The sequence below is a fragment of the Pan troglodytes genome, chromosome 22 (genome assembly GCF_028858775.2).
Source record: "Pan troglodytes isolate AG18354 chromosome 22, NHGRI_mPanTro3-v2.0_pri, whole genome shotgun sequence".
Lineage (NCBI taxonomy): Eukaryota > Metazoa > Chordata > Mammalia > Primates > Hominidae > Pan > Pan troglodytes.
The window spans coordinates 24,348,245-24,376,213 of record NC_072420.2 but is presented as its reverse complement, the minus strand read 5'-3'; the positions used below and the strand labels follow the sequence as shown (position 1 = coordinate 24,376,213).

At 34.5% G+C, this 27,969-nt stretch overlaps 1 long non-coding RNA gene and 1 pseudogene across 1 annotated transcript; one reads left to right on the top strand and one right to left on the bottom strand.

Moving 5' to 3' along the window:
• Positions 1-1,092: 1,092 nt before the first annotated feature.
• Positions 1,093-27,114, bottom strand: LOC107970110 (uncharacterized). Its single transcript, XR_001712423.3, has 4 exons — positions 26,419-27,114; positions 13,257-13,386; positions 3,129-3,174; positions 1,093-2,558 (listed from the first exon to the last, which is right to left on the bottom strand). It is a non-coding gene; the product is annotated as an uncharacterized LOC107970110 (long non-coding RNA).
• Positions 26,499-27,969, top strand: LOC474078 (tubulin alpha-1A chain-like; annotated as a pseudogene).

Here is a 27,969-nt window from a genome sequence, read left to right as displayed (position 1 = left end):
CATAACTGAGAGAGAGGTCAATTACAAAAACCCACAGATAACATCACTCTTTAGGGTGAAAGACTGAAATGTTTTCCCCTAAGTTTAGGAACAAGAAAGTGCTGTCCACGCTTGCCACTTGTCTTCAACATTTTAATGAATGTTTTACTCAGGGCAATTAGGTAAGAAAATGAAATGAAGGACATCAAGATAACAAAGAAAGAAGGAAAGTTCTTTCCACAAATGACATTGTCTTGTTTATAGAAAATCTCGGCCGGGCGCGGTGGCTGACACCTGTAAACCCAGCACTTTGGGAGGCCAAGGTGGGCGGATCACAAGGTCAGGAGATCGTAGCCATCCTGGCTAACACGGTGAAACCCCATCTCTACTAAGAATACAAAAAGAAATTAGCCGGGCGTGGTGGTGGGCACCTGTAGTCCCAGCTACTTGGGAGGCTGAGGCAGGAGAATGGCGTGAACCCAGGAGGCAGAGCTTGCAGTGAGCCGAGATGGTGCCACTGCACTCCAGCCTGGGCAACAGAGCGAGACTCCATCTCAAAAAACAAAAAAAGAAAATCTCAGGGGATTTACATGTATAGGCAAAAAATAAATTAAAACTATTAAAGAAGTTTAGCAAGCATGCCAGAAACAAGATCAATATTCAAAAATAACTTGTGTAAGCTATCAATGAAAAATCCAAAAGTAAAGTTTTAAAAAACGTGTTTACAATATAATTAAAAAGAAGAAATACTTAGGATAAACATGTACACTGGAAATTCCAAAGCATATTTGAAAGAAATTAAGGACCTGAATAAGTGAAGTGACATTCAATGTTCATGGATTGGAAATCTAATATTGCTAAAATGGCAATACTTTCCAAATTGATTCACAGATTCAATATAATTCCTATTAAAATCCTGGTTTGCTTATTTGAAGAAACTGATGAATTCATTAAAAAATTTATATGGATATCTAAAGACCCAGAAGAGCCAAGCCAATCTTCAAATGTGCTAAAATATAAAACTTTTAGACGAAACATAAGCATATCTATCAAAGAAGAAATATGAACAGCAATTAAGAGAAAAATTTAAAGAAAGCACTCTAAACTATTAAGCACACTTTTTAAAATTTTATTTCAGATATGGAGGAAAACATTAAACTACATAAAATCCTATAAAACACAGCAAAAAAATGAAAATTACACAGTTGAACTCATAGGATTAATATACTAGCACTAGTGTTAAAGTAGCATATTATAACATTGATACATAAGCAAAAACTGTAGGTCTAACTTGCAAGTTTATGTGGAAAAAATAGAACACACCCAAATTAACTTTATTCTTTATTCCAACATTTTACATAGGAATTTCAATTACCAGCAAGATACCCCAACTCCAGGCTTTTGAGGAAGCCTAAAAGGTTGTCTTCCACTATAGCATCTGCTTTTCCAGCCATGGTTCCTCCTCTGCCATTTCTTTGGGACTGATGAGTGATATTCTTGTCTCAAGGCTGCTCCAGTCCCAAGCACCAGTTAATCATCTCTAAGTAACTGGTACTATCACTGCTTTGACACAAAGTATGACACGTGTTTACATGGCTTAATTGTGTGGCTAGAAACAGGTAGCTTTTTTTCTCCTGAGATACTTGGCTTAGTTGTGATAGCTGCAATGCTGTAATTAGATGGCCTGGGCCCTCACAGGGCGGAGTTTATGTGATGGTCTGTTGTATGGGGAAGAAAAATTGGGATTTGCTTTTTGGTTGACATAGATATAAGTGTCTCAAAAAGTGATGGTAGTGTCTCATTTTGTTATATAAAATAATTAAATAGTAATTTTGGTTTTTTAATCTATAATTCTTCATCTCTAGGATGTACACATATAGAGTGAAGACATGGTGTTCTGAATTTCTTCTCTCACCTAGTGACTACGCAGGGTTTTTTCATGGGACAGGTTCTCATCCTATCTGCCCACGTTTTCACTTAAATTTTATTTTTATCAGATGTCTCTCAAAGCTCCATGTCATAGTCCATTTTTTGCTGCTATAAAAGAATATCTGAAACTGGATAATTTATTTAAAAAGCAGTGATTTATTTCTTACAGCTCTAGAGGCTGAGAAGTTCAAAGTCAAGGGGGCCTACATCTGGTTAGAGTCTTCTCACTGAGCCATCCCATGGTGAAAGACAGAAGAGCAAGAAACCACATATGCTTGTGTATGAGAGAGATCAAACTTGCAGCCTCAAGCCTTTTAACAATCAGTAATAATGCATTCATGTGGGTGGAGCCCTTATGACATAAACATCTTTTCTTACGCCCAACTTTCCAACACTGTTGCACTGGGGATTAAGTTTCCAACACATGCTTCTTAGGGGACACATTCAAGCCATAGCTCTCCACCACAGCCCCCAAAATTAATGTCTTTCTCACATGCAAAATACATTTATTTCACCTTAATAGTCCCCAAAATCTTAACACTTTCCAGCATCAACTAAGAGGTCCATAGTCCAAACAGTTATCTAAATCTGACATGAGAGAAGATTCAAAACATGATTCATTTTGACACAAATTTTCTCCAGCTGTGAGTCTGTAAAATTAAAACAAGTTGTCTACTTTCAAAAATACAATAGCAAAACACTTTCCCATTTCCAAAGGGGAAAATTAGCAAGAAGAAAGAGGTAATAAGTCCTAAGCAAGTCCCAAATCCAACAGGCCAAACAGGATTGAATCATAAGTCTTCAGAATAATTTTCCTTGACTACATATCCCACATTCTGGGTAGACTCAAGAGAGTTTGGCCCCCAAAGCCTCAAGCAGGCTTACCCTTGTGGCTCAGCCCATGCCACAGCTCTCTCTGAGTTGGAATCTCCTGCCAGCGGCTCTCTCTGGCTATCATTGCATGCTTGTAGCTCTACAGTTCTGGGGTCTTAGTGCTGGTCCCACTCCCACAGCCCCATTAGGAGCTGGAGGAGACTACTTGAGACTATGTTGGCCTGGTTCCCATGGATCCACTAGGCACTACTCTCTGTTGCAGCTCTGCTCCTGTGGCAAGTTTCTGCCTATGCCACCAGGCTGTCTGCAACATATGTTAAAATTTAGACGGAGACAGCTGGTCTGAGTGCAGGGTTATTTACAACTAATTGACCACACCGACTTACAGATTTTTTTGTTCCTTGTCCACTTCTACTGCTTCACTTGAGTAGCCTTAATAAAAAGAAAGCAAGAAATGTAAGTGAAGACTGTCAAAGCCCCACAGCTCCCAAACTCTGTGTGCCTACAGAATCAGCAACACTCTGATGCTGTCAAGGCTCCTTGCCTGCACCCTCTGGAGTGCCTGCCCAAGCTGCACCTGGGCCCACGTGAGCTGTGGCAATGGCAACTGAGGAGCATTGTGCCAATATGCAGGGAGCAGACACTGGAGGTGGTGCAGGGCAGCAAATGCTGAGGCTCCATGGCCACCTCTCTGGAAACCCTGACCTCAAGGTCACGCTTTGGGCCTGTGATGAGAGGCCTTGAAGATTTCTGAAATGCCTTTGAGATTTTTCCCTCATTGTTTTGATGAATATTATCTGGATCTCTTCGATCTGTGGCACTTTGGCAAAGGATTGCTTGGCCATACATAAAGTTTGTTATCCAGAATATGCCTTTTCATTCTTGACATGGCAATGCTAAACATTTCCAAAATTATTTCTTTCTAATTTTCTTTCAATTATCAATCCCATCTTTAAATCATGTCTTTCTTCTCTCATTTTACTTCAAGTGGACAAAACAGGCCAGGCAGCACCTTGGGTGCTTGGCTATGTAGATATTTCTTCTACCAAATATCCTTGTACATCACTCTTAAGTTCTGCCTTCCATAACATCCTAGGGCAGGGACACAATCTCACCAAGTTCCTTGCAACTATATAATGATGGCTTTTATTCCAGTTTCCAATACCTTGTTCCTTGGTTCTAACTGAAACATCTTTAGAATGTCCTTTCCTATCTGTATTTCTACCAGCATGCTGATCATTACTACTTAATATCTAAGAAATTCCAGAATTTTCTTACAATTTTTCTCTTCTCCTGAGCTCTCACCAGAATCACCCTTAATGCTTCATTTGTGGCAGTCTAGGCTTTTTCTAGCCTGCTCCTCTAAATTCTTCTAGCCTCTATTCATTAGAGGCTAGAAGTTCCAATACCACTTCCGCGTATCTAGGTATTTGTTATACCAACAGCCTCATTGTTCAGTACCAATTTTCTGCCTCGGCCCATTTTGTGCTGTGATAGTATACCTGAGACTGGTTAATTTATTAAACAAACAAACAAACGTAAGCGTGCAGTAGCTCATACCTGTAATCCCAACACTTTGGGATGCAGAGGCTGGAGGCTGGCTTGAGCTCATGAGTTCAAGGCTAGTCTGGGCAACATGGTGAAATAGTTTTTACAAAAAATACAAAAATTAGCAAGGTGTGGTGTACATGCCTGTAGTCCTAACTACCTGGGGGGCTAAGGTGGGAGGATCGCTTGAGCCCAGAAGGTGGAGGCTGTAGTGGGCCTTGTTTGTGCCACTGCGCTCCAGTCTGGGCGACAAAGTGAGACCCTGTCTTAAACAAACAAACAAACACACACACACACACACACACACACACACACACACAAAAGAAGTAAAACCAGAGATTTACTTCTTACAGTTTTGGGGGTCGGGAGTAATAGGTCAAGAGGCCCACACTTGGTGAGGGCCTTCTCTGCTGCATCATCTCATGGTAGAAAGAAGAAGGACAAGACAGAAGGAACACATGAGAGAAAGTGATTAAACTCAAAGGCTTAAACCCTTTTAAAAGTAGTACTAATCCATTTATGAAGGCGGAGCTCTTATGACCTAGACATATTTCATTAGGCCAAATTCCAGATAGCATTGCATTGGGGATTAAGTTTCCAACACTTGCTTCTTGGGGGACACATTTTGGTCATAGTACTCCATATGCAAATAGGTTTCAGCAAATCCACCTTTGCATCCACCTTACAATTGAGGTTTAACTTGACAATTGAGGTTTAACCCACATTTCTTTCTACAGCATCAAATTAAGTTTATTTAAACAGTAAAAGTATAGAATTGCTTGAAAATACATATAATTCTACCATATGCAATTATATACATGCATTTATATATAAGTATATATATAAATATATACTTATATATAAATGCACATATATAATCTATCATAAGGTCATACAGATAAAAATTATATTCTATCTTTCATTATCTGACATAAGTTTATTATTTATTTTCTATCTTTTTCAACTAAAATCTAAGGTTCATGGTTATAGAAATTTGCATGGAATTTTTGCTTGGCAGGTAGTATGCTGGTAGGCAAATTAAGAAGAGTAATTGTAGGTAAAGAATTGTGCCAAAAATACAAAAAACACTCAATAAATATTGGTTCCGATTATGCTTAAATAATCGGACAACAAAAAACAAATAATTTTGGTTAAATGGGATTTTTAGATGATTTACTTTAAAAATGAGAAACTAGGTGGCATGTTGCTGAAAAGTATAGAGAATACAGCTTCTTCTTGGTGCATTGTTTCTGTTAAACACCAGTTCATTCAAAGCAGCTCCTCTAGCTTCAGCTATCATGATATTCCAGCCAGCCCAAAGGAAGAAATAAAAGAAGAGTTTATTCACTCCTTTGAAAGAGATAGAGAAATCAGAAGGAATAAGTAATTTAGGAAAGATGATCATCAGTTTTGCTTAAGGCATTTTGAGTTCAGGGCGCTGGTAGAATATTTCAGTTACATACTCATTAATTAATCAGTAAATAAAATTTTAAAAGCCAGTTTTGTTGTGAAAAAATAGATTTCAGAGTTATTCATTTTTAACACTTAGAGTAGATAAAATTACCAAAGAATTTTATAATTCCTGCTAGTTTTAAAACTATTATTGAAGAAGAAGGTATTTTATTTCACTTTATGCTATTCACAGTACACAGCGCCTTGTACTTAATGCATTCTAAAGATATGCAGAAATACATACATGCACATATGATGAATGAATAAAAGGAGGTTATTTTTAAGCAAGGAGATATTGATTAATACCAAGTAACAGAGTGCATCTCAAACTCATTGCACTTTAAATAAGCCATAGAGCATATAAAATATTCTAATGCCCAGATCACTCCCCTAGACCTATAAATCAGAATCTTTAGGAGTGGAAGACAGATATAATTAGAAAACCTCCATTAGCACCAACAATAAAAAATAAAATAAAATCTTTGATGATATTTTAAATGCTACAACCTTTTTTATATTAAAGAACATGGACTCAATGTTTATATTTTATATTATATATCTTTATATAATATATTATATATCTTTATGTAACATATTATGTAATATATATTATATAATATATAATATATAATATAATATATTATATATTATATTATATATTATATATTATATTATATATAATATATTATATTATATATTATATTATATATTATATTATATATATTATATTATATATTATATATTATATTATATTATATATAATATATATTATATTATATATAATATATATTATATTATATTACATATTATTATATATATTATATATTTATATATTATATATAATATATAATAATATATTATAATATATAATTATGTATTATATATTATATTATACATATAGTATATAATATATGTTATATATAATATATTATATTATATATTATATATTATATAATATATTATATTATATATTATATAATATATTATATTATATAATATATAATATGATATATTATATAATATATTATATTATATATTATATAATATATTATATAATATATAATATAATATATTATATTATATATTATATAATATATTATATAACATATTATATTATATATTATATAACATATTATATTATATATTATATATTATATAACATATTATATTATATATTATATATTATATAACATATTATATTATATATTATATAATATATATAATATGTATATCTTTGGTGATATTTTAAATGCTACAACCTTCTTTATATTAAAGAACATAAACTCAATATTTATTTGGCATGAGGCTAAAATTTATCTGATTTGCAAAATGAATGAATTTGCACATTTCTTAAATATGATTTTATTATGGATGGGCTATATAATTTATTAAATATAATTTTGTTATGGATGAGCTATATAATGTCTATAAATTTTAAAAAGATTCATAAGAAACGATTAAAATATTGAATTATTGCCAGAAATTAAGTTTCTCATAGAAAAAGAAAAATTTGCTCTTTTAACATGATTTTCTAAAATTTAACTTTGCTAAGTGACTGTCCAATGACATGTATCATGGCATAGCTTATTAACTAAGTTGCTTCTTAGTTTTTAAAATAAAATCTAATAAATTACTTGTTTTTTTTTGTTGTTTGTCTTTTTTCTGAGACAGAGTCTTGCTCTGTCGCCCAGGCTGGAGTGCAGTGGCACAACGTTGGCTCACTGCAAGATTCGCCTCCCGGGTTCACGCCATTCTCCTGCGTCAGCCTCCCGAGTAGCTGGATAAATTAATATTTTAGAAACATCCTCACCGAACAGATGAACTTCTTTTAATGGATTATTTTTTAGTCTACTTATTTTAAATGGCATACCTATATAATCCATTCTATTCCTTGTTAACTCAAATGAGAGATTTTTACATGTTATCCATATTTTTGTCGTCTTTTTTTCTAATTTTACTGTGGGGCAGAAGAAAAATACAATTTTTCAAATGTTAAAACATATAATTTGATTATATTCTACAAATAAATAACTTTGGTTTCTAAAATTACACTATGTTTGGAAATGGGAATCATCTCTGTGTTTTAACATAAATTATCACAAACTGTTATGACACATTTTATGAGGCTTTTTTGCATTTTATTTTTCTTGCTCACTTGAGAATCAGATGCATCTGGCAACTCATTTAAGTCCATGACATTTATTAATCACTTCTCATTATTTCAGTTATGATGTATGAAGGTTTTCACATTTGTGAGATTTCAAAAGTATCTAAAACTAATGATTCCCATTTCCTCATTTAAAACCTATTATGAAATGCTCTCCTGAGAAAACAGCCACCTGTATCCAGTAAGCAGCTTATGGCCATCTAGAATTCCTGATTGTAAATCTGAAGTTTATTTACCTTCCACTCCTATGTATTCATTACAACTGTCTTCAAACAAATTGGCTTTATTTTTTGTTAATATTGCTTTTAATGTAATTTATCAATTAAGTAGATTAATCAAAAATCTACCTTTTCTGCATGTTAGTTCAATTTCTGAATTGGTTGACATCAAGGAACCAAGTAAAATGCATTGTATCACAAACAGAATGCAGATATCCAAACATCCATAAGGAAATAAGCAAATAATATTTGTCATCAATTATGTCTTCAGGTTTGTATATTTAATAAAAAATTAATTTGAATAAGATAAATGTATAACTATAGGGAATATGTTAACTCATCTGATACTATATCATAAAAGAATAGTATTTGAGATAGTTTATATCATTTTCTTGATTTTTTTAAGAAAGGTAAAATATAAATGAACAAAAAAATCACTTAATCAATATTATCATCTTGCCCCCCAAAAACTGATGAATATGTTTTCACATACTTCTCTCACTTACTCAGTCTCTATGTATAGTTGAATGTATATATACCCATATATGTGTATATGTATTATATATGCAATGTATACATACACACATACGTGATATTGAATATTGATGAATGAATTAGCACATTTCTTAAATATAATTTTATTATGGTTGAGCTATAGAGTGATCAAAGCATTATATATGTATTATATGTGTATATGTGTGTATATATATGCACTTGTATATATACATGTGCGTATATATACAATCAGCTATATATGTGTATATAGACATTCAGCTATATATATAATTAGAAGGGATTGATGATAGATAATTGACTGATTGAAGAAAATCTTTAAAAAATAAGAAATTTCTGTGTAATCTATTTTTAAAATTTTCATCACATAACAATCAAGTCCCCAGGTGATACATAACTAGTTGCAGCACTTTACAAGTTTCACATGTACAAAGTAAACATTTAGTGATTTTAGTAGACACTTAAGGATTGTAAATATTTGTAACAACAAATATGAGTAATGATTGTTTGAAAACTGAAATAGAAACACAAATATTCTTAAAATATGAGAAAATTATGAACACAAGAAAACTACAAAAACATATAAAATGACATATAGTGTTTTGCATCAAAATTAAAAACGATCAAAGCATTAATATTTCAGGTTATTTACAGTTTACAGTTGACTAATAGACTTCATGTACCCCAGGTTTTTTTTAACAAAATGATTTGGGTAAAATAATATAACTTAAATAGTCCTCTTACACTGAGCAAATATGTAATTATAATAAACTTATTATCTTAAGCCTATATATAACTATATATTCAGAGTATTTTCAGTAGGGAGAACCAAGATGAGTATGCTTAATTTTTATAAAGGTCAGAAAACTCTGACATCTAAAATTATTATTCAAGATAATTAGATGTGCTTAGCCATCTGGGCAAGGGATGGTTTGTAAATGAGATGGGAGTGCTTCATGAATACATTGACAGATAACATGATATACTTCAGGAAGGCATCAATTACTGTAATTAAATGATACAAAATATGCTGGGATCTATTTACTTGTAACCTTCTTGGCATGAAGTAAGGACATTTTGCTCCTGATTTACTTTCACATTTTCAAGGGATCAAATGGAGGGTCAGTTAATATAGGGATTGATCTGATCCACTGTGTGTACTTAAGGCAGCATTAATATTGTTTCTTTTGTTGATGAAGTTTGAAATAAGTGGAAAAGATGACTGATTCATACCTTCAATTATGCATTACATGTTCATCAGGATTTTGAATGGTAGTTACCTGAGACCTGAGAATATAGGAAATAAGCCCCCACCACCACCAACCCATAACCTGAGGAAGTCTTTGTAAACCTCCCGTTAAATATGGTAGCCACTAGTCACTTGTAGCTATAGAGCCCTTGAAATGTGACTAGTCTAACTAAAGACTAGTAAGTTACACACTGTAAGTGTCAATTAAACACAAGAGAATGTAAAGTATATCATCAATAATGTTTCATATTGATTGAACGTGGGAATACAATACTTTAGGTATTATGAATTAAATAAAACAAATTTCTAAAATTAATTTCACTTAATTCTCTTTCAGTTTTTTCATGCGACTAACAATTTTAAAATTGCACATGGAACTTTCACTAAGTTCTATTGTACAGAAGTCTTCTAGACCCTCTAGACAGAATTTGCTAAAAGTAAGTTAATTGATATTCAAAATGACCTCAAGAGCCTATGTAAGAGGAAGATGAGACATTGGCAGAAATTCCCTGGAGAATAGAATTGGTTGAATTTGAAGAAGGTAATTGATAAGCTTAGGGGAAGAATGTTTTGAGATTTCCTTTTTCTCCCTTCCCCAAGCTAATGGAGAAATTTTTAAAAAAATGTTTAGGAATGATTTCATGAAGGTGAGTTACAAAGACATGCAAGTCCAGCAAAGGGAAGCGTCATGAGGGTGTTATTGGTGAAGATAGAGATTTTCCTCCTAGACTTTACAATATATATGAAACAATGAACAAAGCGACCAAAGCATAAATCCCCTTGCACAAAACAAAAACTGAGATTCCGGCTGGAGCAGATCACACCTGGTACAGCCATATTTTGTGAGCATTCTATGAGCGAGAGGATGGCAAAAGCAGGTGGGTTCAAGGTGTTTTAATGAAAAACTTTCCAAGAATCTTTGTTGACTCTTTTTGAAATTGAATTATACTTAAATTAAGAACAAGTCTTAGGCTTAAGATCAAATCCATAGGAGGTTTAAAAGAATATTTATGAATACATCACAGCAAGCCACCTCATAAAAACCTGCAGACCGGAAAAAACAAACCAAAGATCCTGTAAGTATCTTATGTGTGTATCTTGTAGGTTCACTTTGTTGAAGAGTAAGTCTCAGAATCCTGTCATTGTTGCAGGGAATCCATACTATCTTGAAGGCATGTGTGGGTTTTGCTTTTATTAAATAGAGTGAATGATAAATTGATATACATAAAGGTCAGAAATATTGTAAGGTGATCTCAGCTCAATGCAACCTCCGCCTCCCAAGCTCAAGTGAGTCTCCTGCCTCAGCGTCCTGAGTAGCTGGGATTACAGGTGCCTGCCACCATGACTTGCTAATTCTTGTATTCTTAGTAGAGACGGGGTTTCACCATGTTGCCCAGGCTGGTCTTGAACTCCTTACTTCAGGTGATCCACCTGCCTCAGCCTGCCAAAGTGCTGACTGAGATTACAGGCGTGAGCCGTCGCGCCCAGCCAAGGCATGGTTACCCTCCCCCCACCCCTGACAGACTCTTGCTCTGTCACCAAGACTGGGGTGTAGTGGCGCGATCTTGGCTCACTGCAACCTCTGCCTCCTGGGTTCAAGCAATTCTCCTGTCTCAGCCTCCTGAGTAGCTGGGATTACAGGCGCCCACCACCATACCCGGCTAATTTCTGTATTATTATTATTATTAGTAGTAGTATTAATATTAGTATTAGTATTAGTATTATTGAGATGGAGTCTTGCTCTGTTGCCCAGGCCTGAGTGCAGCCGCGCGATCTCGGCTCACTGCAAGCTCCGCCTCCCGGGTTAGCGCCATTCTCCTGCCTTGGCCTCCCAAGTAGCTGGGACTACAGGCGCCCGCCACCACACCTGGCTAATTTTTTGTATTTTTAGTAGAGACGAGGTTTCACCATGTTAGCCAGGATGGTCTCAATCTCCTGACCTCCTGATCCTTCTGCCTCAGCCTCCGAAAGTGCTGGGATTACACGCGAGAGCCACCGCGCTCGGCCGGAGACATGTTTTTTAGCAGGAGAATTTATTAAAACGTATTTGGACATAAACAAAATGAATTACACTTGGAAGAGGGACAAAAGGGCAACTTGAGAGCTCCTAATCCGCTGGTCAACCGTTGACTTCAGGTTTTATATGTTGGCGCGTTTTGGGGCGGGGGATTACCTCTCTCCTCCCTCGAATTTTCCTAGGGTTCACATGTGCAGTGGCCTGCTGGCACTTGCAAAGGGGCACACACACAGTGTGTTTACTCAAGTTATGCACGTGCTCATTTGAGGCATTTTCACTTACCAGTCAAGTGTTCCAGAGGAAGGTCATATAACCAGTTAAACGCCAGCATTTTGCCCCTTAGTGCGCATGCTTGAGTCCACGTATCCAGCTCCTGAGTTCTTATTGGGAAGGTGCTGATCACCAGCTTCCAGTATTTTCTAACTATTGGGAGACTGCCATTCCCTGGCGCTGGCTGTGACCCATTATTATTTAGAGAGACAGTTTAACAACCGCCTGACCATCACCTGATGGTTGCCTGACATTTATGGTCGGGGAGAGGGGTTGGGGGAGCTCTGCTGCCCTGCTCACATCTGCCTATCTTCCTACTCTAACAATAACACCTCTTAACATCTCTCATCTAAATTCGTTATATTAATAATTTTATGTCAATATCCTCTTTACAAGTAATAATGTCTCTGTTCCTTTTGTCCAAGCTGAAACAATGCCTTACAATATTTCTGACCTTTATGTATATCCATTTATCATTCACTCTATTTAATAAAAGCAAAACCCACACATGCCTTCAAGATCGTACGAACTCCCACAACCCATGACTGTTAGGATTCTGAGACTTACTGTTTTAAGAAAGTGAACCTACAAGATATATCTATAAGATACTTAGAGGATCTTTGGTTTGTTTTTTTCTGGTCTGCAGGTTTTTATGAGGTGGCTTGCTATGATGCATTCATAAATACTCTTTTAAACCTCCTGTGGATTTGATCCTAAGCCTGAGAGCTGTTCTTAATTTAAGTATAATTTTCCCTCTGGAGAGACTTGAAATGAGAAAGTGTTTTTATTTTTTTAATACAACAAATCCTGGCTCCATTAGTTTTAACTTTTCTTAGTTGATCTTTCTCCTCTCACATTTTTTTTTTACAGTCAATCAAACATTAGGTATTATTTTCAGTAATCTTCCTGAAAATCCTCTTAGCTAGATCACCACATTTATTTTGTACATTTCTATTTTCTATTTATAGCTACTACCTACAAAGTGTTTCCTTTCCTCCAGATTCCATTTTCTTTTTTTACTTTCTGTTAAGCCATTACTGATAATTTTCTCAAGCCTTTTAGGCTTCTTCTAATACTAACCCCAAGGGTCTTCCAGCTTCTGCCTTTTTCTTTTCTCCAAAACCAGTGCCTCTTGTATCATGTTTCCCCAGCTGCTTGGCACTCTCTTACAAAAGCAGTACTGCAGTAGTAAGCTTCCTTAAAACTTAGCCTATTTAAACAACAGAAAATATACACATATTTTAGTCCATGAATTTGAATTTAGGAAGAGCACAAAGAAGATAATCTGTCTGTTCCATGAAACGTGAGCTGGGCAGCAGAGGACCATTTACAAAACCGTTCACTCACACATTGGCAAATTGGTATTGATTGACAGCTGGGAGTTAAGCTAGTGAGTTCTGTATAAATTCCCTTCATCAGGTTGGTGAAATTTCATTCTTTACCTAAATTGCTGCGATGTTTGTTTGTTTGCTTGCTTGGTTTTCTGAATGACTGCTGATTTTAGCCCCATGAGCAAGTGCAATAATGGTCCCAACATTCGAAGGGGCACTGCAGTCGATAAACATTTATAAAATATTTCCCTAATTCATCACATACTTTAAAATTATACTCACAGATCACTGTAGACTCTACCTCCTGGGCCCAAGCAATCCTCCTGCCTCAGCCTCCCAACTAGCTGGGACTATAGGCACCTGCCACCATACACCAAAACATAATTATTTTATGTTTTGCAGAGATGGGGTCTCCCTATGTTGCTCAGGCTGGTCCCAAACGTGTGGGCTCTAAGCAATCCTCCCACCGTGGCCTCCCAAAGTGCTGGGATTGTAGGCATAAGCCACTGGACCTAGCCAAAAAGTATTTTTTATTTAATACTTCATTACTTGTTTTCTTACATCCTTTATCCCCTCTCATTATTCCACAAAATTGTTCACTGATCATACATCTTTGTATAATCCTTTAAAATACATTCTTTTCAATTCTTCTATTTAAGGTAATTGTTTTGTTAACCTGATTAGTAATTAAATCATCTTGAATACAAAAATCTTAATTTTATAAAACATATTTTGTATTTTAGACAAGCCCTTGTTTTTTAATTCAAATATCACTATTTTGCTACCTATTTCTTATCTATATTGTTATTATAAATTGATTCATTTCTTAGAAAGCATTTTTTTCTCAAATAGGAATAACTCACAATTGCATTTTCTCCTCTATTAAGTGTGTTCAGATGGAGATTAGACTATTTTGTGTCCAACTACACTCCACCAATATTGTCAAAAGAGGCTAAATTTATCTGAACTTATAGCAGAGACTCTGGTACAAAGAATATTTATAGTTTTCAAATATTTTACTGTGAATACAAATTATCTCAATATATTAGTTTTCTAAACATACATTGTAAAATATAACAAATGTAAGGCTGTCTGGCCGGGCATGGTGGCTCACACCTGTAATCCCAGCACTTTGGGAAGCCGAGGCAGGAGGATCATGAGGTCAGGGGATCAAGACCATCCTGGCTAGCATGGTGAAACCCTGTCTCTACTAAAAACACAAAAAAATTAGCCAGGCGTAGTGGTGGGTGCCTGTAATCCCAGCGACTCGGGAGGCTGAGGCAGGAGAATCGCTTGAACCCGGGAGGAGGTGGTTGCAGTGAGCCGAGATCGTGCCACTGCACTCCAGCTTGAGTGACAGAGGAGCAAGACTCTGTCTAAAAAAAAAGGAAGGCTGTGCTATAAGAGTAATATAAATTGTTTTTTATCCACAGACGTCTGTAGTCACCATTCAGGTTACACTATTATAAGTTGTGATATACATAATTACATAGTATTACTATTCCATGAACAGGGTGGTAGGAAGTATATATTAAGTATCTTATCTCATATGAATTAATAATCCTATATTTTCTATTTTATGTAATTTTTTTTGCATTTTCCCTCTGGGAATAGATTTTGGATAAATATTTTCTATATACTTTTCTACACTTTTCTACCTTATATGGGAACAATATTAGTAATTGTAAACTCATTAGGTGACTGATGATCATACTGCATTTGTATGAAAGATATAAATTTTAAAAATATATAAATGCTTTAAAAATATTATCATTATTATTTCCTTATTTAATTTAGACTTTTCCTTTTGTTGTAGATTTTTCATATGTGTTAAAACTTCTTTTTGGCTGGGCGTGGTGGCTTACACCTGTAATGCCAGCACTTTGGGAGGCTGAGGTCAGCAGATCACAAGGTCAAGAGATCGAGACCTAGTCTGGCCAACATGGTGAAACCCCATCTCTACTAAAAATACAAAAATTAGCCAGGCGTGGTGGCACTTGCCTGTAATCCCAGCTACTCTGGAGACTGAGGCAGGAGAATCACTTGAACCCAGGAGGCAGAGGTTGCAGTGAGCCGAGATTTTGCCACTGCAGTCCAGCCTGGCAACAGAGCGAGAGAGACTCCATCTCAAAAAAAAAACAAAAAAAAACAAAAAAAAACAAAAAAACAAAAACAAAACAAAAAAAAACTTCTTTTCTACATCCTCTAATTTTTTTCAGTAATATTTTTTTAAAGTGTGCACACAATTCAAACTAATTCCAAAGCTATCACTCTTCCCCTATTTTAACCCATATTATTAAAGTGTTTATTTATTTATTTATTGAGGCAAATACTTCCCATCTGTTTCTCTAGTACCTGTAATTGGCACTTTCTGTCGAATCAGCCTGCTGGGTAAAGTGCTCAAACTTGAAGAGTCTTATTTAAAGTGCTCCCAGGAAATTCAGTTATTATAAGTAATCTACAGAATTCAAAAGGAGTGTATGACCGAATATAAAATAGACAACATCAGATTGCTGCAAAGTAGAATATGTTTGAAGAGAACATGTGTAGTTGACTGAATTTTTTTTCTGTCTTTTTTTTCCTGCCTAATAATTATTTATTTGTTTCCTTTATAATTTTCCTCTGATACACATGACACTTAGTGAACAAGAGTGAAAACAAATCACAACAAGATTATAGTAAAATAATGAAAATTGCCCCAATCCTGTTTGCATTTTCTCTGTAGTCTTTAATCAGGTTTATTTCATATGGCTTCTTAAATGAACTATGGGATGTTGTTCAATGCAATGTGTGGCTGTGAATATAAACAGCAAATGATACAAATGAACTGTCTTTCTTAATCTTTTTGACATGCCCAACTAAGAGGGTTATGAGGGAAAACAGAACTAATGCAATAAACATAAGGAAATAAAAAGAAAGGAAAACAAAACAGAAACAATAAATTCAAAGTGAATCAGACATGTGCTCATAAAGTGCTTCCTGGCAATTTCACTACCAGTCATCAGAATGTCTGAGGAGCAGCAAAAAGTTGGGTGTTGGGATTCTTGCTTTGTGGCCTCACTATGAAAATTAATGCTAGTGAAACCAAGCTCAAAGGATTTTCTTTATCTTGCCAGGTACTTTCTGAATTTTTAAGAAAATCAGAAGCCAATATAAATTACCAGTTATATTTCTAGTATTGGAAGAATTTTTTTTTCTTTTTTTTTTAGACGGAGTCTTGCTCTGCTGCCCAGGCTGGAGTGCAGTGGCATGATCTTGGCTCACTGCAAGCTCCACCTCCTGGGTTCATGCCATTCTCCTGCCTCAGCCTCCCAAGTAGCTGGGACTAGAGGCGCCTGCCCCCACACTCAGCTAAATTTTTTGTATTTTTAGTAGAGACAGGGTTTCACCGTGCTAGCCAGGATGGTCTTGATCTCCTGACCTCATGATCCGCCCACCTCGGCCTCCCAAAGTGCTGGGATTACAGGTGTGAGCCACCGCACCCGGCCTGGAAGAATATTAAATTCATTTGTTCATTGTAATGTCTCTTTACTAACATTATCTCAAGACTGAATAAAAGTATTTCAGAATGATAAATAGCATAAAAATGTAAATATAAATTAATGAAAAAATTTATGTATTTATCAATTGTTCAGCCCACAATATTGTGGTAATTATTATGTTAAATGATAATTAAAAATACTATGATATTGCCATTATCAGAAGAGCAATCATTAGATCCATTACCTATAATAACCATCAGATACTTGGTTGATACATTGAAAGTAATTGGTTTTATGAACATGAATATTAAAGTCATAATTAGATAATTATCTTCATCTTAAGGCAATAGTCAATATCTCTTTTCAATTCCAGAATCTTAAAATAGACAATATTTTAAAATATTTATATAATCCATATGATAAAGTAAAATATTTGCGCCAACCATCTGAAAAGTTTACTAAATTCTATGTGGTTTAATAATTTATATGGAGAATTGATGTTTTTCTCATATTTAATTATCACTGCATATAATATTCACAATATTGTATATCATATTTAAAGCTGTGCATGAAAACCTGACTCAAGTGTGCCAGAAAACTGTTGACACTCTTACCTTCCTGCATTGGTTTAGTTTTTGCTAAACTGTTGATACCCTTATACAAGTAACTCCATAAATCAATGCAGAAGACAAATTCAAGCATCGTTGATACTTCCTGTTCTCACTCTGTTTATTTTCTTATATTTGACTCATGCTTACTATAATATTGGGAGCTGTTTTGATATAAAGTCTTATTTATTGCTAAGTCTGTGATCTTAATATAGGAATACAAAGAACTAAAGTGAATTATAACATCTACAAAACCCTCAGGCAGTATAGCACATTTTGAAGTCATGTTCAATACAATAATAAATTCATCAAATGTTTCATTTAAAAATCATTCAGTAACTGACTTCTTTGGCATTGCCAGTGAAGTACTTACTTCAATGGTTAGAATATGTTAGTATTCCAGTTCTTATAGGAAAATCTTCCTATTGCAACTGGAGAGGCTCAAAAATAACCCTTTCTATGTTTCTCATAAAATATTAAAGTTTTAAAATATTTTCTCACCTGGTTTCAATTTGGGAAAAAAGTAAAAATGGATATCTTATAAGAAATAATAAGAAATATGGAGATTGTTATTTGTGCAAACTCAATTGAGATCTAGTTGTAAAGGTAAAACTGCAAGGCTGTCAATTAAAAAACAATAAACATATTCAAATGTACATAAGTATGGAGAACCCACTTTAGAGGTTTAGATTAAAAAAGAATGAAGAAAGTGTGGTAGCTAAGAGTATATAAGAGTTTGAGTGAGGTCTTTTTTAACCATTCTAGAACTTGTTAGCTATCTGATCTTACTTCTACTTAATCTTTTCTCTGATTAGAGGCCTTTGAGAAAAAAAAATAGGCATTTCTCCAGTTCATCTCTGAGCTCTACGATGTATTCTACAGTAAAACACATTTTTCATTTCCTTCAAATACTACTGCTAATGCAACATATCAAAATATAACTTAAGTATTTGATTAGCACTGTATTGGTTTCCTATTGCTGCTGTGAAAATTGTCACAAATTTAGTAGCTTAACACAAATCATTATCTTACAGTTCTGGAGACCTGAAGTCCAACAGGCATCTCACAGTGTGAAAATCAAGGTGTGAGCAGGGTCATGTTCCCACTGGAGATTCAATGAAGAATATGCTTACTTTTTTCAGGGGTGGCACCTTCTACCCCTTCGCTTTATGGCCCTTTTAGGCAGCAACAGCATCACTAAGACCTCTGCTCTGTCTTTGTTATCTCCTTTTCTGATTTCCTATTTCTCTCATAAAGACTTTGTGATTACATTGGTCCTATCCAGATAGTCCAGAATATTCTCCCCATCTCAGGATCTTTATATTAATCACTCCTGTAAATTCCCTTTTGCTGGAGATTAGGTTTTAAACATCTTTGCAGAAATTAACACTATTCTTACAAGTGAATTATACGTTCAATTTTATTTACTAAATCAATGTAAGGTGTCAATGGCTTGTACTCAACAGATCACACCCAACCTTGTCTTTTTTTAAAATTTTTTCGGAGATAGGGTCTCACTCTGTCACACAGGCTGTGATCATGGCTTACTACATGAATTACAGCCTGGAATTCCTGGTCTCAAGGAATCGTCCCGCCTTAGCCTCCCACAGCCTGCCATTTTTTTCCCCCTACATTTTAAAAAAATAAGTATTTCATAAACTTTGCCTTTCCACTAAATTTCTGCTTTTAAGATGAGAGGCTTGGCAGAGTTAAGTATTAACCAATTAAGCTATTCTTCAGGGTTAAAAAGAGTGACAGAAAAATTAATGATTATTTATCAAGATTATTTTAACCTCAAAAAACTAGCTGTTTAACCATTAAAGTCACTTCAGAATGATCCCTTAGTTCTCTTTCTTTCTTCTATCTGTTTTTCTCTCTCTGTCCTCTTAGAAAATTAGCTTTTACCAAATTTTGTAGATACAGATGCAATACATATAATTAGAAACAATGTTGTATATTTTTATGATTATATCATTTACATAAACTATAAATTGTGAATAAAATAATTGCATTGGTAAAGAAATTAATCTAAATAAAAGAACAAGGATTCACAATGATATTATGTCATTATGCCTCCCTAACTGTCAGAAAATGAGAATTGCTTTTGATCAGACCCTATCACTTGCATTTTCTTGCCCTTCCGTGATTGTCTTTCCTCCAACGCCCTCTTCCAGCATCTCAGTAACTAATACAGAAAGGACTACGAGCAATCCTGAATCCAACAGAGTGCATCTCTTCATTTCAGGCATGTTGCATTTAAATGATTATAATTTGTCCGTAGTAACTCCCTAAAACTAAAAGAGCCACCTCAATATTCCACATCTTTTAAAGAGCAGAACAAGTCCTATTTCCTTGAAAAAAAATTTCACACAGCTAGTAAACTGCATCAGTCTCCGCTTTCTTGAGTCTCCTTCAGAAACACAAGTTATCTTTTCCTGTTTACGTACTCTCTCATACTGTATTATTACTGCTATGACTCTTTCTCTAAGCTCTGTGAGGCCTGAGCTCTTAAATTGTGCTTTTTAAAATCTGACCTAACATCAGTCAAAAAGTTAGGCATATAGAAAACCAAAAAATCTCATTCTATATGGTAAGGAAATAGACCTCATTAATTTATAGTTATACATAATGTTATTTTCTCTCCAAATATTTTTCTATGGTGTTGAGTAAAACACTATCAAAAACAACTTTTCTGGAAGTAATTTAATTGCCTCTAGTTGATTAATGTTTATTTTTAATAAACGTATTACTCATATTCTGAACACAAAATATTTTAACACAATCATATTCCTATCAATATTTTTAAAGACAATAATCCTTTAGTTTCTACTAAAATTGCCATTTTATAAGTTAATATTAATATTTTAAAAATATTGTTCCATAAAACATAAAACTGACATCTCTTTAGATGAAAGTAATGAGAAACATCTACCCATTAGCATATAGAAAATGTCAATCACTATTTCTAAAGATATTTTAAGTAAACAACTATTTTATAGGTAGGTTTGGGAGACCTTCTTATAATTTAGGTAAAATCCTCCTACACGTTTCTTTTATTGCTTTCTTTAGATGAATGCTAGAAATGTGCAGATTTAATGCTAATATATTAAATTATTATTCATTTAAGACATTCCAAATATTGTAGGTTTTCTTTTTAGCAAAGTCTGTAGTTGAGGCATTAACATTTATTACATGTAGTCACCTATGTAATGGCACTCAGTTTGAAAAACATCAAGTTAATTCTTGATTGTTAGAGGTGACTCAGTATCTCTAATATATTTTAAAAGATGACCTCAATTCAAGAAAAATGTCAACATAGCCATTTAAAGAATTTTGCAAGAAAGAAGTTTTAAGCAGGATTGAATTTTTCCAATAATGTAGTCAAAGCACTGCTCAAATCTGGTAGAAGAAACGGCAGTAACATTTCTTTAGTTTTTGTTCTGTGAAATCCGTGGCCAAGATAAGACTTTTTCCCTTGTCACTTTTCGTCATATTCTGAAAAGATTGTAGCCAGAGTATGTTCAAGCCTAAATTTAATAAAATATATTAAACATATGATGCTTATACTTTTGCGAATGTTGATCATTTTTTGTTATTTGAGATCATTCACATATATACAAATTAATCAAAGTATTTTAAGGTGAAAAAACTATTTTTGTAGTTAAAGACAATTTGTGAAACAACATGCTTACATTTCTCAGATTTCAGTTTAATAGTAATTGAATTCTGATTCCATTCCCAGGAAACCACATTATTTTAAGACATTGCTTATGCCACTTTTCACCATTTTTGCAGGTACTGCTCTGAAGTCGCCATGACCTCTAACCTAGATGGCTGCAGTACCTACTACGACTTCTCCCTGCCTCCACCTTTGCCTCTCTACATTCTATTCTCAACAAAGCAACCAGGGTGATTCACTTGAAACATACAAGTCACATCATGTCACCTCGTGTTACTCTAATAGATTTTCATCTTCTCAGGATGGAAGTGAAGAGTTATTAGAATACCATAAAGAGACTATGTTATGTGTTCCCCAAATGCCACCCCCCTACTATACTGGTTTCATATTATACTCTCACCCTTTCTCTTTCTGCTCTAAGCTGTTAGTTGTCTTGTTGTGTCTCCACCATAATATATATGTTGCTAACTCATGGCCTTTATGCATATGGTTCTGATAATCTTCTTCCTCAGATAATGTTTCACACTCACTTTATCCTTCAGGCGTTTCTGCTATATGTCACCTATCAGTGAAATCTACACTGGCCACCATATAGCATGCCCCCATCCTACAACCATGCCTTGGCACCATCTCCCCAATTTATTGCTTTAATTTTCCTCATACAATTTATTGCCACTTGACTCTACACATATTTACTCATTATCTGTTTATTGCCAGTCAATCACCAGAATATTTAATGAATACAGAATAAATATGTGTTAAATGAATGAAAAAATTAATACATAAAAGACAGGAGTTGAGTTTTACTTCTATACCAGAGGCAGATAATCAAAAGCCCTCTGACTAAATCTAGCCAGCCATTTGTTTTCTATAAGTACATAAAATTTTATTGAAAAGAGTCCTCCAAATTTGTTAACATATTGTTTATGGCAACTTTCGCACAATGGCAGAGTTGAATAGTTGTGACAGAATGGGAAGTTAGCAAAGACAAAAATATTAAGTGCCTCCTTAAAGAAAAGGTTTGCTCACCTTTTAACTTTTGTTAAACCTTCATATAAATGACTTTTATTCTACTCTTCACTTTCAAATGGGCAAGAGTAGCTGTTTTTGTATCATTCAATGTTTTCAGCAAGTGATTGAAATAAGATTATGGTAATTTGTGGGAACCAAGATTTACCTTAGGTAAGGGAACGTAGTTTTGGAATCACAATTTTCACATGAAAATTGGTGACTGCATAATGAGAAGTTTCATATTTCTGTAACCATTCTCTGGGAAGTATTCCCTAACTATACCGATAAAACTGATAGAAAAATACCACAGGCTAGCCATTTAATGAAAGATGTTTAAGAGATCATTTGAAAAATAAAAGGGAAGCAATTTGGATGTGAGAGATGACATTTTACTCAGATATGTTGCTTTATCTTTCATCTTCCTCAACTTACATGGACAAGGACATGTGATGTTTAGTTCCACTGAGCAATTAAATATTTAATGAGAAAGAACACTAATTGGTAGGTAATGCTCTCATTGATTGTTTCCTAACCAGTTAGTAATTGCATATAAAAGTCATGTATTAGGGACTTAATTAACAATACAAATTACTCTGCCAGAAATGGAATATCATTATCACAGAATTTATGTTGAAGCTGTCTTCATTTTCCCCTATGGTTTTGAAACCTTAGTAGAAGAAAGGACACTAAATTTAAGTTGACTATTTCCATGTTTTTTTTTTCTAAATCCATTTGATTGTTCAATTGCTAAAGCCATGTATTCTTTAAGATCTGTGCTTATATGTAGAATATCTTGAGGGAATATGATTTACTGCCCCAGTTTCTGGAAAATGAACTAATATGATAAATGAAATAGGATGAAGTTCTTGGATGGAAAAAATCAAATTGTCAATAATTTTACATTTAGTCTTAAGAAACCTATGCCATTATTAACAAATCTAACAAAAGAAAGAATACAATAAAAGAACTTTTATCTTAAAATTGATGATTTTGAATTTTGTGATAATTCAGTTAAACAACTACCTCTGAATTTTCTTTATTTGGCTTAGTGTATTATTATAAGTTGCCCTTACTTGTATTCCCTGTATAGGTTAAGACTTATAACTTTCCCACCCATTCCAAAAGACTCCCTTTGTGGCCCAGACCACTAACTGCTCTTTATCTCAATAGTTAACCACTATCCTGATACATAATCAAGTCCTTGAATTTCTTTATGTTTTGTCAAGCAAATGTGTATCCTGAGACACCAGAATACAGTTTTCCCCATTTTTGCTGTGTCTAAATCTCCATCCTTTTCTTTTCCTTTTTCTTCTTTTTTTTTTAAGAAACTGTAAAGTTTGCCTTGGAAAGTTTTCCTGAATCTGAGTCAGGCTGATTATAAACTCATGGTACACTTTAATATATTTCAGAAAAAGATTTGATTAAAGTCTTTAGATGATTTCCTTTAACAAGAGGCTCAGTATATCTGCCTTCTGGCTTTCATTTTTATTTTTCTCCCAGCCATTTATTGCCTGCTAGTTGTTCATTTCATCTTCCATTTGGTGTTAAAAAGTGGTTGCAATTTAATTCTATCATTTTATTTTTTCAGGTGTAATAATTTTGCGAAGGAATACTACCTTCCATCTACTATTTGATTATCCAATGATACAGTTCATACAGGAAAGGTGGAAAAATCATCTCGATCCTTTCTGTCATTTAATCAGTTTTCCAAAAGTGATTTGGATCACTGTTTTTTCAGCAGTTGATCAATTATTAGTTTTCACATTTATATAAACTCATGGATTTATGATGAGTTTCAATTCATTGTGCCTCTTATCCTTATTGAAGTTCAATTTGTCTCATCTATGATGAGCAAAACATCAGCAGGTTGGCTCTTGAATTCTTCAGGCATGATCCTAGCGGTCATTGATAGCTTCCTTGCTATCTGTTTTGTCAAGATGGTCTATACTCAATCTTGTACATTTTCTTCCATAGGCATGAACACATCCATTTCTCCACAAAACACATTATCTTTTAAATTGGACAGTACTGCAATCTGAGTTTATTATATTTTCTAGTTCTTTTCAGGGGATTTAAGATTAATAGATAAAGACAAAGTTACACAGATAAAAGCTTGTGAGTCCATACTGATATCTCCATCTTCATTTCCAATTCAAAATTATAAGATTTTTGCAAGACTTCTTCTATATTACCTCTTTGTTGCAATTCATATGCCTTGATAATTCTGGCTCTCAAAATACAAGAGATGATAGAATGAGAATATCCTGTAATTACTCATTTGCTTGATTTCTCATTGTACATACAACTGTCTCAGAATAACAATACTAATACTATCATCTCAATTATGATTACTAACAAGAGTTTTGTTATTTTGTCTTGCATTTCTCTGTTCTCCAATTTATATTATTTCTACATTGACGATTTGTATCTTCTTTCCTTGTTCCTGATCAGTCTGACTAGAAGATTATAAATTGTATTAATCTTCTCAAAGTATACATTTGGGGTAAATTGATTTTATTTATCTATTGTTTGTAGGGTCAAGTATTCTAAGTGTGACGTGTAGATCAGTGTGGCTTTCTCTCATGCTTTCCTGTCAGCCTTGCTGACTTTATTTTATTTTTGTTTTCTAGGCTTTCAGCTATTCATCCATTAAAGGTCAAACAAAAATTGCTCCTCAGTGTCTTCCTATCTATTTTTAAGGTGGTTTTAAAATAAAATATATTCCTTATTTTAAAAGATTTTACTCATTTATGATTACAAGTTAATTGCCAAGTGAGCTTAAATATGGCTTGAATGTTTCTCAACAGATAGCTTTAAGTAGGTAAGTTTACCAATGGTTCATTAAACAAAAAAGATTTAGTTATAATCCTGAACTGTAATGATATAATTTACTAACACTTTAGAACAGTGCCTAGTACATGGTAGGAGCTCAAGAAATGTTAGCCAATATTATTTTCGTCTTTTTTAAACTAAAAATGCCCATGTATGTGATGCTGTTTGTGAAATACTTGTCATGTGTATTGTAAACTGTTTTTTGGAAATAAATAGCTCAGATGAGGTAATCGTAAAGTTTTCATTAATGTGACTTCCAAGCCAGTTTTATACTACAGTCACTGAAAATAATAGGTATGTGACAGATTTTGCTTAGAAAACATTTCTAAATTAATAGAATAAAATAGAGAACCATTTGAAATTATTTTTAATAGAAATCTGCGAGGTTGGGATTTATGTTAATGTGGTCCCCCATTGTAGCCCCAAGGGTTCCACGTAGAAGCTGAGAATTAGCTATATTAGAAAGAAATAATTTCATAGTGACTATTTTTAAAAACAATAATTTCAAGTTTCATGAAACTATGCAGGAGTTTTGAAAGTGTTTCCCAAGTTAGAGCTCAAAATATTTTTCTTTTAAAAGTGAAATAAAAAAGTTTGATATAATAAAAAATTAAATAAGGCCAATGTTTGACCTTTGAAAATTGAGACAATGATAAGAAAGAAAAGGTTATCGAAAAATACAGAGACAGAGTTGAAGGAAAAAATCATTTATGAAAAAAAGAAAACTGATACAAAAATGGGTATTAACAAACTATAATGTACCATACAGTGTAATGTTTGGAAATAAAGTTAATAATAAATTCATTGAAATAGTATGGAAGTTTATATATTTTCATTGTATTTATGAAAGAGAAACACCTATTCATTGTCATCTTTTTACTACATTTAAACAGTAAGTTACATTATGTGTCCACTGCTACTGACAGCCATAAATTAATTAGTTTAAGATGACATTTCAAAACTTAATACCCAAGTTTTGTCACCATTATGTAAAGGTTAAAATGATATGTCAACGCCTTCTTGGAGCAACTGAAAGGCTAGCAATAAGCAATAGTTCAAGCCTCATGACAGTTGACACCAGATTTCCTTGTGATCCCCTTCAAAACTACCAGAATGTTATATTACTTCCAACTACAGTTGTATTTTTCATATACATTTCATGACTTCAACATTTTGTCTTAATCATAATCTTTTATAGCTAGACTTATTTAACTTTACATTAGTTTTACCTTGATCATTTTTATGTGCAAATTCTAAAGGGGATGTTTAAATATAAATCTTACTGAGTGCATTACTTACCTTGACTCTTAGCTTGTTGGGATCGGTCATTGGACCCGTTATCTGCTCCTGTCGCTTTAGCCTCCTAACTCTTAGCCACTATGTGTGAGCGCATCTCCATCCACATTGGCCAGCCTGGTGTCCAGACAGGCAGCTCCAGCTGGTAACTCTACTGCCTGGAACATGGCATCCAGCACCATGGCCAGATGCCAAGTGACAAGACAAGACAATTTGAGGGGGAGATGACTCCTTTAACACCTTCTTCAGTGAGACAGGCACTGAAAAGCATGTGCCCAGGACCGTGTTTGTAGACCTGGAACCCACAGTTATTAACACAGTTTACCCTGACACCTACTAGCCACCTCTTCCACCCTGAGAAGCTCATCCCAGACAAGGAAGATGCTGCCAATGGCTATGCATGAGGCCACTACATCATTGACAAGGAGATCGTTGACCTCATCTTGGACTGAGTTCACAAGCTGGCTGATCAGTGCACAGATCTTTAGGGCTTCTTAGTTTTCCACAGTTTTGGTGAACAGACTGGTTCTGGGTTCAACTCCCTGCTGATGGTATGTCTTTCTGTTGATTATGACAAGAAGTCCAAGCTGCAGTTCTCCATTTACTCAGCAACCCCCCATCCTCCAAGTTTCCACAGCAGTAGTTGAGCTCTACGACTCCATCCTCACCACCCACACCACCCTGGAGCACTCAGATTGTGCCTTCATAGTAGACAGTGAGGCCATCTATGACATCTACCATTTGGTTATCCAATGATATAGTTCATATAGGGAAGGTTGAAAAATCACCTTGACCCTTTCTATCATTTAATCAGTTTTCCAAAAGTGATTTGGATGACTTTTGGAAAGCTCAATATTGAGTGTCCAAACTACACTAACCTTAACCATCTCATTGGCCAGATTGTGTCCTCTATCACTGCTTCCCTCAGATTTGATGGAGCCCTGAATATTGATCTGACAGAATTCCAGACCAATCTAGTGCCATATACCCACATCCACTTCCCTCTGGCCATGTGTGCCCCTGTCATCTCTGCTGAAAAAGCCTGCCATGAACGGTTTTCTGTAGTAGAGATCACCAATGCTTATTTTGAGCCAGCCAACCAGATGGTAAGATGTGATCCACACCATGGTAAATACATAACTTGCAGCCTATTGTACCCTGGTGACATGGTTCCCAAAGACTTCAGTGCTGCCACTGACACCATCAAAAACAAATGCAGCATCCAGTTTGTGGATTGCTGTCCCTCTAGCTTCAAGGTTGGCATTAGTTACCAACTTCCCACTGTGGTACCTGTTGGAGACCCGGCCAAAGGACAGAGAGCTGTGTGCATACTGAGCAACATCACAGCCATTGCTGAGGTGTGGGCTCACCTGGACCTCAAGTTTTACCTGATGTATGCCAAGTTCCTTTGTTCACTATTCCGTGGGTGAAGGGATGGAGGAAGGAGAGTTTTCTGAGGCCCACAAGGACATAGTTGTCCTTAAGAAGGATTATTAAGTGGTTAGTGTGGATTCTGTTGAAGAAGAGGGTGAGAAGGAAGGAGAGGAATACTAA